This window comes from Gobio gobio (genome assembly GCF_949357685.1).
Source record: "Gobio gobio genome assembly, chromosome: 22".
Taxonomy (NCBI): Eukaryota; Metazoa; Chordata; class Actinopteri; order Cypriniformes; family Gobionidae; genus Gobio; species Gobio gobio.
In genome coordinates, this window is record NC_137118.1 from 4,615,502 (window position 1) to 4,628,561 (window position 13,060).

The following is a 13,060-nucleotide window of genomic DNA, read 5'->3' on the forward strand; positions in this document are numbered from 1 at the left end:
CCCCCGAAATCGACGCCTATGCATAAACACTATCAAACCGATGAGAGCTTCGGCGGATCTATGGCGCTGAAACCTAAAGATGTCTGAGTTCAGGTCCCTGATACTCAACTGCCATTGGCTCATCTGCATTCGAGGGGAGGGGCTTACCTGACGGCCCTTAACAGACGATGTATAATATACATACATTTAGACCATTAACTTAGTGATTATATCAGTATGTGAAGATACTTTCAACCAGCATAACAAACAAAAAAATGTTTCTGGAACAAATCGCCTACCCTGCCTTTAAGCCGAGAGTTTGCTGCAACAAAGACAAAGCGGGTCCGCCACCGTTAACGGCTGAGACCGTTAATCTTTGGTTTCTACGGTTACGGCAGGCACGTTGTAGCTACTTCCACCTGGCTGAACCGCCTCTGAGCGGCATGAAATTACCTCTTCCAGGGCAACACTGGATGCTGAGAAGGAGAAAGGGGGGCGAGGTCGGAATGGAGAAAACACAAGTGTGGAGAAAGGGTTGGATAAAACAAGCCGAGGGTAAAGAATGAAATAAGAAAAACAAAGAATGTGAGTCACTCCCACCAGAGACTAGCATGAGGTGAGAAAAACAGCAAACAAGTGGTTATGGAAAGGAAAGTAGACAACGAGTAAAAAGGAGAATATAAAAAGGCTACGGGCCTTTAGCTCTGAAACAATTTGTTTGATTCTGGCTAGGGAAGAAACCGCGGTTCTGATTCATTAACGGTCACATTAACGATTATTTTAGTACCTTTAAGGAATCGTTCGGTTTGTTTTGATCCTCTAGTTCAGGGGTCTCCAAACTCGGTCCTGGAGGGCCACTGTCCTGCAGAGTTTAGCCCAAACCCCAATTAAACACACCGGAACCAGCTAATCAGTGTCTAACTAGGGGCTTGTAAGACACTGATTAGCTGGTTCAGGTGTGTTTAATTGGGGTTTGAGCTAAACTCTGCAGGACAGTGGCCCTCCAGGACCGAGTTTGGAGACCCCTGCTCTAGTTACTGCGTTTACACACCGTTTTCAACTGAAAACACGGAAGACTTTCGTTCCGTTCATGTAGACTACAATGGTGTTTGGTGGCCTGCAAAAGGCAAACTTTTGAAAACGTGGTAAAGTACAAGTTTTTGAAAAGACACCGTCTTCACATAACAACATAAAAAAATGCTTTATTTGAACATTTAGTTTGCACTATGGCATAACAAAATTAGACATACTAAATACAAATAACATAAAAGGGATAGATAGAGAACGTTAGATAGCTAGATGTATATTAAGTCTTTTCACAGACTGTGATGAGGCGTTTTAACAGTCATCAATATCGTAAATCCTGCAACGTTTTTTGTATTTTAATAATGAAAAAAAAAAAAAAAAAAAAAATATATATATATATATATATATATATATATATATATATATATATATACATATACATATACATTTATAACACTAATACTTTCTATTTTATAACTTTTGCATCAAATTACAAAAAACAAGTTACAGCTGCTGTGAGGGTGCTTCTATGGGAGTGATGGTAAAAATGTACATATTTCTCTCTTTTGACTGCCGTTATCAATCTCACTCTATTTTCCCTCTTTTTGAAAGTTGTGAAATCACTATTGTGTAGTACAAACAAACATGAATAACCAATACCATAGCTCAAAATAAAACAAAATGGCAAATAAAAGAAAAATAAAGAGGGCATTACACAAATTAATAATTACACGTGCACGAACCGAACAAGGAAGGTCTGCTCTTTAGGTACACAGAATTTCTTTCAGAATATAATATACCTGTAACTCCTAAAGAGTTTGCTACTGTTATGGATGATATTCCATCTGGCATCTGCATGCTTTTCAAAAATAATACTCTTTCTTTAGAAACAACTCCCTTTCCTGAACCTGTCAACACGCCTGTGGGTGACATATGTTTCGCCGGAAAAAAGCGGAGAAATTATAAAATAAGAGCTCTATTCCTTGAGAACATTGTCTCTGCCCCTCCTGCAGTCTCATACTGGAACAATTATTTAAATTGGAAAAATATAGAGTCCATTCAACATAGATTTTTCCTTACAAACAAAGTTAAAGAAATAATGTTTAAATTGCCATAACATTAACCCTGTCAAATACTTTCTTTAAAAAAAAATGTAGATCTGATTTTGACTCTAAATGTTCCTTTTGTCAGAATGACACTGAAACTCTTCTTCATTTGTGTTGGTCGTGCAATTATACTTCCCAGCTCTGGAAAGATGTCAGTTTGTTTATCTCAAGAGCTATTTTACAAGGTTTTTCAATGAACCAATTAATTATTATTATTTTTTTAAAGAGGATTCAAATGCCTGCTTCATAATAAACCTAATTCTTTTTCTATGTAGATTTTACATTCATAAATGTAAATTTGCGAATTGTAAACCTATTTTTGTAGTATTCTTACAAGAGATAAAATATTATTATTTACTAACAAACAATTTTAATTTCACTGAACAAAAAAGCTCTCAGAACATGTCAAATTTGCACGGCCTACAAACGTTTTACTGTACTCCATGGTACAAATTCTGTGTACCTAAAGAGCAGACCTTCCTTGTTAAAGAGCTGGCTAACATGACATATTGCATTACGGAACCATTGATTATAGATTTATTCTTAAACAAAATATACCTATTGTTCCATATGTAACACTGGTGGGGAGAAAAATTATGTTTGTAAATAAGAGTCCATGCCAGAAGAACTTGCTGGTGAAAGTTAGAAAGCTTTACAGGGAGTTTTTGGACGTCATGCACATGTGTAGGCTATTATGTTTTTAATTTTTCGTTGCCATGACGTTCACTCACAAAACTACTATGATGGTACCTCAATGTTTCAATGCTTACACCGAACCCAAATATGTTCAGTCAATGTTACAGTACATATATTGTGTTCAGTAAACACAAAACATTTGTGATAATCTGTTGCCCGAATATTTTATTTAAAGTAATGTTGAATTGCTTTTCTTGTTAAGATAATGTAAACCCATGAGGCAAGAAAAACTTAAAAGCATATTCATATATCTAAAAAACTAATGGTTACATGAGCCTAAGCTCTTTTCAATAAAATCCATGCAAAAGTTAATATCAGATCATTGTAGAAAACAGTGTATGATGTGCCGAATATTCTTCAATTTAATGCAAAACAGAAATACGATAAATAGAATATCAGATCTCTGTTTTAAAACTTGAAAATATCCATATTTAAAACTTTACAGACTAAAGTTTGCGCTAAGTTGACTTGCGCTAAAAGAGTAACCCTTGACACATGCGTATTGATGAACGCAGAAGCACAGAGGATAGAGCAAAACAAAACACCGGTCATGAATTAGAGTCTAAGGGCCCTTTCACACCTACCTTGTTTGGTCCAGATTTTCGGACTTTTCAGTTTGGTCCGGATCAAAATTACAGGTGTGAAACCTCCCCGTACCACGGTCCGGACCAAACAGACGAGATTTGGTCCGACGAAAAGAGGGAGTCTCGGTCCGGATCAAACTGAACAAAGGTTCGGTTCGTTTCTAGTGTGAAAGCCTTTTCTGTATGATTCGTACTTTCAGACCATTTACAGTAAGTTCATGTTTATGTTTAAATATTTTAATGTTATTTTTAAATTTCATCTAGGCTACATTGATTATGAAAAGTGAAAAGATGCGCAATATGTCAGAAGACAGAAGGTCACAAATGATTTTGAACGAAATTTTGTGTGATTATGCTTAGAAAGCCTTTCTTTCATGTGAATTTCATTTTATATAAATTGTATCTTAATTTTAATCAACGTTTAATCAGATAATTGCCTGGATTTAATAAATAAGAAGCAAAAAATCTATAGCAGACAATAATCGCGGGAGCGATCACATGCTTTACACATGAACTGGAGCGCGTCTCAAATAAACCCAAACTCAGCAGCTACTCGTCTCACAAACATGAGAAATATGTGTATATAAAGCTTGAAATGTCCACTTTTAAACGTAACGAAAAGAAAATAGTCAAGCAATGCGCACTGTTCAATAGTGGCAACGATATGTGTCCGTTCATTCATTCTTGTCAAAGATGCTGATGTCAGACGCACGTCCGTTTACAAACCAATCAATGTCAAGATGCCGCCCACATAGATGATGACGAGTGGACGTGTCGTGTAAAGTTCTTTAGTGCACTCACATAATTGCAATGTGAAACCAAACCAAAACTAAATGTATCAAAACATGAACTTCGGTTCGGACCTTGGTGCGGACTTTCAGGTGTGAAAACGCCCTAAAACAAGAATTTTTAAAGAGAAAGGGTGGAGGATTTCGATATAAGAGAAAAGGGGCTTAAGTTTGTTGCCCAGCACTTTCCACGAGAGGCATCAAAGCTTGAAATGCTCCTGTTACTCTTAGAGCAAGTCGACTTGTGTACCGCTAACCGCCGGAAGCTAGTTATTTTAGTCTATAAAGTTTCAAATATGGATATTTTTCTTACACAAATGCATCACTTCGCTTCAGAAGGCCTTTATTAACCCCCCAGAGCAGTGTGGAGCAGTTATATGATGGATAGATGCACTTCAAAAAGGACCCAACAAGTCATTATAAAGCTTGGAAGAGCCAGGACATTTTTAATATAACTCTGATTTAATTAGTCTAAAAGAAGAATGTCAAGCACACCTATGAATTGAGAATTGGGTGAACTGACCCATTAAGTCCTTGAATTTCAGGGTATTGGACCTGGAAAGTCCTTGAAAGGTCCTTGAATTTGAAGTTAACCAATGTGTGGGAACCCTGGAATAAGAAACTTTAATTCTGGAATGTTCATGTAAAATAAAACAACAACTAAAACCCAGGTTTATCCACCTTCCTGCAGGGATTAGCTCCAACCTTAACCAACCAAAACTAGCTGATCAAGGTCTGTGGGATCACTGGAAGACTCCAGGCAGGAGTTGGAGCAAGTTGGAACTAATCTCTGGTCAACATTACCATATCTGTGCTATTAAAGTTTAAACTTCATAAACAATAGGATTTAATTTTAGCGCAAAATCCAGTCAAAGGTTCTTCTGATGATTATTTTAGAGGTGGATCACATGGAGGGTGCGATTCACTGAGAGATGTACAGGGCACAGAGATCATCTGAGCTTTCACCTTTGAAGGTCTCCTAGAAATTCAAAGCAAGTAGTCAAGACACGCACTCTTCCTTAAGTGGAAGCCCACTACCCATAAATCACTGGCTCATTCATTAGCTTTGTGTCAGTGGAGACACGCCCAGGAGGGCCAGAGGCGAGCGAAACGCAGTCAAAATACCGTTCTCCCATTTCCATGTTAATTACACAACCCTGAGATGGATGCCTTCAACGTCATTGTTCATTTAATGTATGCAAAGCACATGCAATTGCCACATTAAAACCAAGAGGACAATGTTCAAACAAGCTAGTAAAACAGCGGCTTTGGCATTTGGCTTTGAAATCAACGTCAAGATGTTTTACGGCGAACACCAGGTTAAATCGGTTGAAAGCTCTTTAGAGACGAGAAAAGAATGATATTAGTGTTTAGCGTGGCACAGCTGCCAGGCTGTCGTTAGCTAGGTGCGAGGACTCATTTATGTGGCGAGTGAGCAATGTTTGCGCCTCTGAGATGAACCGACCCATCAGCCCGTGAGAGGTTCTTGAATACGCAGTCAACTGTTTGGTGTAATCTCTTGACCAATTGCACATAAACACTTTTTCTTTTCTCTCTGCAGCTCCAGTTGAACTGGCTTGTGTGCCCTGCCTGTGGAGCGAAGGCTTTGGGGAACAGAAGGACCCTTGAGTTTAATCTTACTCAGGGCAGATCTGGGTCAGTGAAGGCCAACAGAAGGCTGGATCCCATGGGGTCTGTGCAAAACACTCTGCCATTTCTCATCACCACACACGCCCGCCTCTAAACCTCCGACTGGGCACAGGACCTCGGGTAAGCCCACTCGACTCCACACAGGGGCTTTAATTTTAATTTAGTGTGTTGACGGATACAGGCGAGAGACATGGTGACTCAGGTGTTGGTCATTAATGTCAATTTAGCTGATCATTTAGAGCCGCAATGTATTACCTTGGAAATCTGTCCCATGTGCTAACTATTCCTGGAAACATTTGGGGCTGACAGAACTCAGAAATGGCCTGACAGAAATTTGGAGACGGTGATGCTTGGTTTTAAATTTCCCTGGCAAATGAATTGTTAGTGCTTGTTAGTCATCATTGGGATACTGAACGATACCTCAAATTATACGGGTTATTGAGGAGACGTGTTTTTTAAGCTATTAGATTAGGCTTTTTCCACCTCATGAAAAAATAAAAAGGTCATTTTGATTTTACACCTTACAATTGTGAGTTTGTAGAACACAATTGATCGGTAAGAGCTGAACAAACAAAGCATAAGAAGTGCGCATTAACGTCTCATTCACAAACTCTCTCTCTCCGTTGCATTACCATTAACATACACAGCAAATTACACAAAAACACTCACAGTAAACAAACATATACACTGAGCTTATGACTTTTCGGGGGTGCAGTTAATAACTGCTAAACTTTGTATCTGCAAAACAGCTCCGATAAACTGTGTGTGAGCTCTTCCTTTCGCTAGCCGTAGACTATAATACCCATCAAAATAGGAGTCCTCCTTAGTAGGACAGATAATGCAGACCTTAAACATATCTAAAATTAAATTACATATAACCAGTTTAATATGGAGAGGCACTGAAATGTAGACCTTCGTGTTTTTGACCTACAGTGTTACATGACGTGAGAGCAGTTAGTTATTTCGGTTTGTATGTTAGCAGGGACTTTAATCGTAACTTAACGAGAGTTTGACAAACAGAAAATCCTCTCAGGATCCCTGGAATCAGTGTTACAGTACCTCAGGCACGACGTTTTAGCATTTTTGTAGCATAAACACCATCAAACCGATGAGAGCTTCGGATTTTCCCATGTTTCTCTATGGCGCTGACACCTAAAGATGTCCGAGTTCCGGCTCATCTGCGTTCGAGGGGAGGGGCTTACCGATAGGTCAATTGCGACGTTTTCCCATAACTGCATCTTTTAAATATCTAACCGTTGTGACTTTATATGCCACAATTGCGACATCATTTCTGTATCTGCAATTAATATCATAATTGCAACTATTTTTCACAATTGCAACTTAATTTTTCGTTTCAGCAACCTTTTCTCATAATTGCAATTTTATTTTTCCTCAGTTGCGAGTATTTTGTTACTATTTATTGTGTTTGCAACTTTATATATCATATTTGTGACTTGGTCTAACAATTCACCCTTCGCCTCTAGTTTGATTGACAGGCGATCTGACCAATCACATCGCCGAATCTGCCGTTTTGTCCAACAAAGCAGTCAGGAGAGTTAATAGATTAACGCTGGTGGACTTGAACTTGGAAAAACAGTGTGTACTGACGCCTTTCCACGGTTGAAACAACATTTCTTTTAGTGTTCATGTTTATTTCATGCTTATCAATGAACTAGAAGGAAGAGATAATCAGTTCACAAGCAGCTTTAACTGAGCGATCACGACACATTAAAGCAGCACTAGGTAACTTTTCAACCTTCATAATATATTTTCAAAACTCTTGTGATGATACATCGACTTACAATAGGTTGAATGACACGTCTGCCATAGCCTGACGGGGTCTGTATCGTTTTTAATCGTACTTTTAAACTTCGGGTTTCGAGTAGTAACCCGAGAACAAAAAGAACTACAAAATTCGACTGCTTTACGGCATATACGTCACTTCCACCACCACCCCCACTTCCTTAAATTCGGACGTGCGAGAAAAACTATAATTGTTTGCCAAATGTTATAGTCATGGCCGAAGCAGCACAGAAAAATAAGAAAGCATAGGTTTTGTTGGAGGAAAGCAAAAAGAGGAAACGAGAAAGTGATGGGGTTAAAGGCAGGACGAGGATCAACATTGGGCCAGCGTTTGCTCGTTGGCGTGAGCTGAAGGAGGAGGGGCTACATTCTTGCAAGTAAATACGTAATACATACAAAATCATATTTTAGGACACCTAACATGTCTGTGATATTGGTTTATTTGTCTTTCCTCAAGCTATAATGCAAATCGATTTTTCAAATTTGCAGATTCATCTAGGGTAGCTTGATATTATAATATTGACGATATATGATTACCTACCACTCAAACATTGAATTGAATGCCGCGTTCCAGGCAACCCGTAACCCGTGTTTTTCCAACCTTCTACCCGTGAAAGTGCACTGGAACGGCAGTCAAACCCGTGTCTTCCCACCCGTGAACTCGTACTAGATCGATGTACACGAGTTTTGACGTCACATAGCCCGCGAAGCAGCCCCCTACGGATGCGGTGTTTATGAAACAAATATACAAATAACGTAAAATAAAAGGTATAACAGCTTTTCTTGCCGTCTGCGCTGTTTTTCTCCTCCGTTTGCCTCAAATAAATAAGCAAGGAGTAAGCACCTTTGGCGCTAGAAATGATTGTAAATGAGCATACACCCCATAAGGTCCGACATGCTTTGTTTACATCAAACTACCACACAATTCCTTGCGCTCAGGCAGTTTGGCGTGACTTTGCCTGGAACACTACAAAGTCGTGAGTCGTGGTTTGAAGTTGTAATTTACGGGCTCAAAAACCTGCCTGGAACGCAGCAGAAGTATCATATAGATTCTGTAAAACGGGAACCAATAGACTAGGCTACTATAATGACGCTGGCTTGTAAACGTGAGCATCGCGATCATTTGGCGTTTGAAAAAAATAAAACCCATGAAATTATATTCATATGACATGCTGAAACATATGCCACTGTACCTGGGATGAAGACATTTCACACAGGAGGCAAGCAGAACACCTGCATGTGAACTCCATAGACAGGTGAACTCCTCCTGCAGTGTTCAGGGCTATCATAGTTGTCATGTCAACAAATGCACGTGCGATGCATCCACTGATGTAGAATGACAGTTTACGACAGTAGTAGAGGACAATACTGTTTCACAACTGTAGGGGGAGCCCGAGAGCAAAAGTTACCTAGTGCTGCTTTAAAGAACCACAAAACTGTATTTATTGTTTAAATTTCTTTTAAAAAATTACAATTTCAAAGTTTAGACTTTGTTTCATATCAAAAGTAACTTGCTCTGTCCTGTCTGTCGGCGTGTTGTCAGTGTCCTCTTTGCTCCGCGATGTGTTTTCTCTACGTGAGAACATGTGTGTGTGGTGTGAGAGCGCCATGGCTTGTCGGACATAGCAACAGTAACTGAAGGGGACGGGTCTTTGCGAACGGTCAGTTGTGACTTCATTTCTAGTGTCTGTTACTATTTATCATATTTGCAACTTTATTTTTCATAGTGTCTTTAGGGCCTGGTTTCACAGGGTTTAGATTAAGCCTCAGTTCAATTAGGACATTTAAATAGCTTTTATAAACATTCCTTAGAAAAATACATTACTGTGTGCATTTTGAGACAAAAGAATGACTGACATATTTTAAGATCTGTCAGTGCAAGTTGCCTCTTGTGCATGTAGAATGGAAAATACGTTTTACTGCACAACGGCTGCTAAGAAGGACCAAGGATTCTGTCTCCATGTTATTGTTTACATGGTCGTCGAGGCTGGTATGTTACAGAGAAGATGAGAGAGACGGCTCAAAAGTACTGTAAAGCCTAAGTTGATCGTAGAACAGTAGCCACCAACGGTCTCACCAACTACGATCATCTTGGGCTTAAGATGCTTTTGGAAAACGCAGCCCTGGTTTGTTATTGTCGTGTTCAGGTAGCGTAATGTGGGCAGCCACGCCATTCTTACCAAAAGTCTCAGTTTTGGTCCATTTACACTGAAACGCAAGAGTTTTCAAAGTAAAACAGGGTCTGCAGCGTTTTCAAAAGTCTCCATTTTCGCTGGAGTTGTGTAGACGACAGACATAACCTGGGTAGCTCAAGTCTGTAGCTCTGTAGAGCCTTGCTTACGTTTGAATCTTTATTTTGATATTTCCTCTTTCTTCTACTGCTAAATATAACTTACTCATCACCATACATTGTTTAAAAATTGCCTATCACGTTAAATTTGACATCGCTAGCTTTTAATCTAAATCACCATCACACGTTAGCATTTTGCTAGCCTGTTAGCTTGTTATCTCTGCACCCGGGCCTCCCTTTTTCTGAGTTCATAACTTGGATTAGTAAATTGTGTCCAGCAAACGATTGTGGTAAGTGGTAAATTGGATTAATCAACAAACACGGTAAGTCATGTCTTCTCCTGTCATTATCACCTGCAGTGCATGCCACATGTTCAGTATAGGCTTCTCCGCTGGCGAAAAGGGCTTCACATGTGATAAATGTAAGGAGATAGTTAGGCTGACGGAGAAGATTTCAGAATTAGAAACACGCATCCATACTTTATCTGAGAGTAGTGAGGATGTAACAGCTTTAGACACTGATTTGGATGCGAATAGCTTAGTGAACTCTGTACATTCTTCGGTTCCGGCTGCAGGGCCCTCGCAGCAGGGAAACTGGGTAACAGTGAGGCAGCATAGTCGCAGACCAAAGAACCGCTTTTCCGTTCCGGTTAGAACATCAAACAGGTTCTCCCCTCTCAGTGAAGCACCCACTGAGTATCCTGTTGAAAGTGCCCTAGTCATTGGCGATTCTATTACACGGAACGTGAAGATAGAGACACCAGCTACCATAGTCACTTGTTTACCGGGAGCCAGAGCACCTGACATCAAAGCAAATTTAAAAGTGCTGGCTAAAGCTAATCGTAAATTCTCTAAGATTATTATTCACGTCGGCACTAATGATGTTCGACTTCGCCAGTCGGAGATCACCAAAATTAACATTAAAGAGGTGTGTGAACTCGCTAGTACGATGTCTGAGGCTGTTTTTTGTTCTGGACCGCTCCCGGTAAAAAGGAGTGATGAGATAGTTAGCAGACTATCATCACTCAATGGCTGGTTGTCTAAGTGGTGTCTGCAAAATAACATAGGGTTCATAGACAATTGGAAAAGTTTTTGGGGCAGACCTGACCTGTTGAAGAAGGATGGCATCCATCCCTCTTGGGGTGGTGCCGCTCTTCTCTCTAGTAATCTGGCACATAGTCTTAGAGCTAAACCTTGACTCACTAGGGCCCAGGTCAGGAAGCAGACAAACTGGCTAAACCGACTGTCTGCTAGCTGTCTCACGTTACCGGAGTCAGATAAATCCCAGCACATAGAGACTCTTTCACCTAGATATTATCATATAGAGACTGTGTCTGTTCCCCGAATTAGTAAATACAAAAAAACATCAAAACCATTCAACAGTAAAAATTTAATTGACGTCCAACAAATAAACAAAATATATAATACAGATGAACAATTGATAAAGCTTGGGTTGCTGAATATTAGATCCCTTTCCCCAAAAGCGCTTATTGTTAATGATATTATTACAGATAATAATCTAGATGTGCTCTGTTTGACAGAAACCTGGCTAAAACCTGACGACTACATTACCTTAAATGAGTCCACCCCCCAAGATTATTGTTATAAACATGAGCCGCGTCTGAAAGGTAAAGGGGGAGGGGTTGCTGTAATTTATAATAATATCTTCAGTATTACTCAGAAGTCTAGTTTCAAATATAATTCCTTCGAAGTTTTGGTGCTTTATGTAACGCTATGTAGTGTACATGATAAAACCCGTTCAACATTTGTGTTAGCTACTGTATACAGGCCACCTGGGCATAATACAGACTTTATCAAAGAATTTGCTGATTTTCTATCAGAGTTAGTACTGGCCGTAGATAAAGTACTAATTGTTGGTGATTTTAATATCCATGTTGACAACGGAAAAGACGTATTGGGATTAGCATTTAAAGACACACTAAACTCTATTGGAGTTAGGCAACACGTGTCAGGAGCCACTCATCGCCATAATCATACTTTAGACCTAATATTGTCACATGGAATAAATGTTGATACCGTTGAAATTCTGCAGCAGAGCGATGACATCTCAGATCATTACTTAGTATCATGTATACTTAATTTAGCTAAGGTTGCAAAGCCGCCCCCTCGCTTCAAAAATGGCAGGACAATCACTGCCGCTACTAAAGATTGCTTTTTAAATAATCTCCCTCATCAGTATCATCTGCTCAGCATCCCAGATAGTATAGAAGAACTCGATGTTGCAACAGAAACTATTGACTCTCTCTTTTGCAGTACTTTAGACACAGTTGCTCCTCTGCGCTTAAAGAAGATTAAAGAAAATAGTCCAACGCCGTGGTACAACGAGCACACCCGGGCCCTTAAAACAGCAGCCAGAAAAATGGAGCGCAGCTGGAAGAAAACAAAATTAGAGGTATTTCGTAATTCGTGGAAAGAGCACATGATCACATACAGAAAGGCTGTAAAAACTGCTAGATCTGCTTATTTCTCAACTCTCTTGGAAGAAAACAAACACAACCCAAGGTATTTATTCGATACAGTGGCTAAATTAACCAAAAATAAAGCTTCAACTTCTGATGATTGTAAACAGCACAGCAGTAATGACTTTATGAACTTCTTCACATGTAAGATTGATAATATTAGGAAAAATTTTTTAACCATGCAGCCGTCTAATACAGCATCACATCAGACAGAGCATTGTAGTGTCACTGAGGAAAAATTACACTCATTCACTGCTATAGGAGAAGAAGAATTGGCTAAACTCGTTAAATCATCAAAATCGACAACATGTATGCTCGACCCTATACCAACTAGGCTATTAAAAGAGATGCTACCAGAGGTCATAGATCCTCTTCTTAATATCATTAATTCATCTTTGTCATTAGGATATTTACCGAAAACTTTTAAGTTGGCAATTATTAAACCACTTATTAAAAAACCGCAACTTGATCCTACAGATTTAGTCAATTATAGACCAATCTCAAATCTACCCTTTCTGTCAAAAATACTTGAAAAGGCAGTGTCTTCACAATTATGTTCCTTTTTAGAAAGAAATGGTATCTGTGAGGATTTCCAGTCAGGATTTAGACCGTATCATAGCACTGAGACTGCTCTCGTCAGAGTTACAAATGATTTGCTC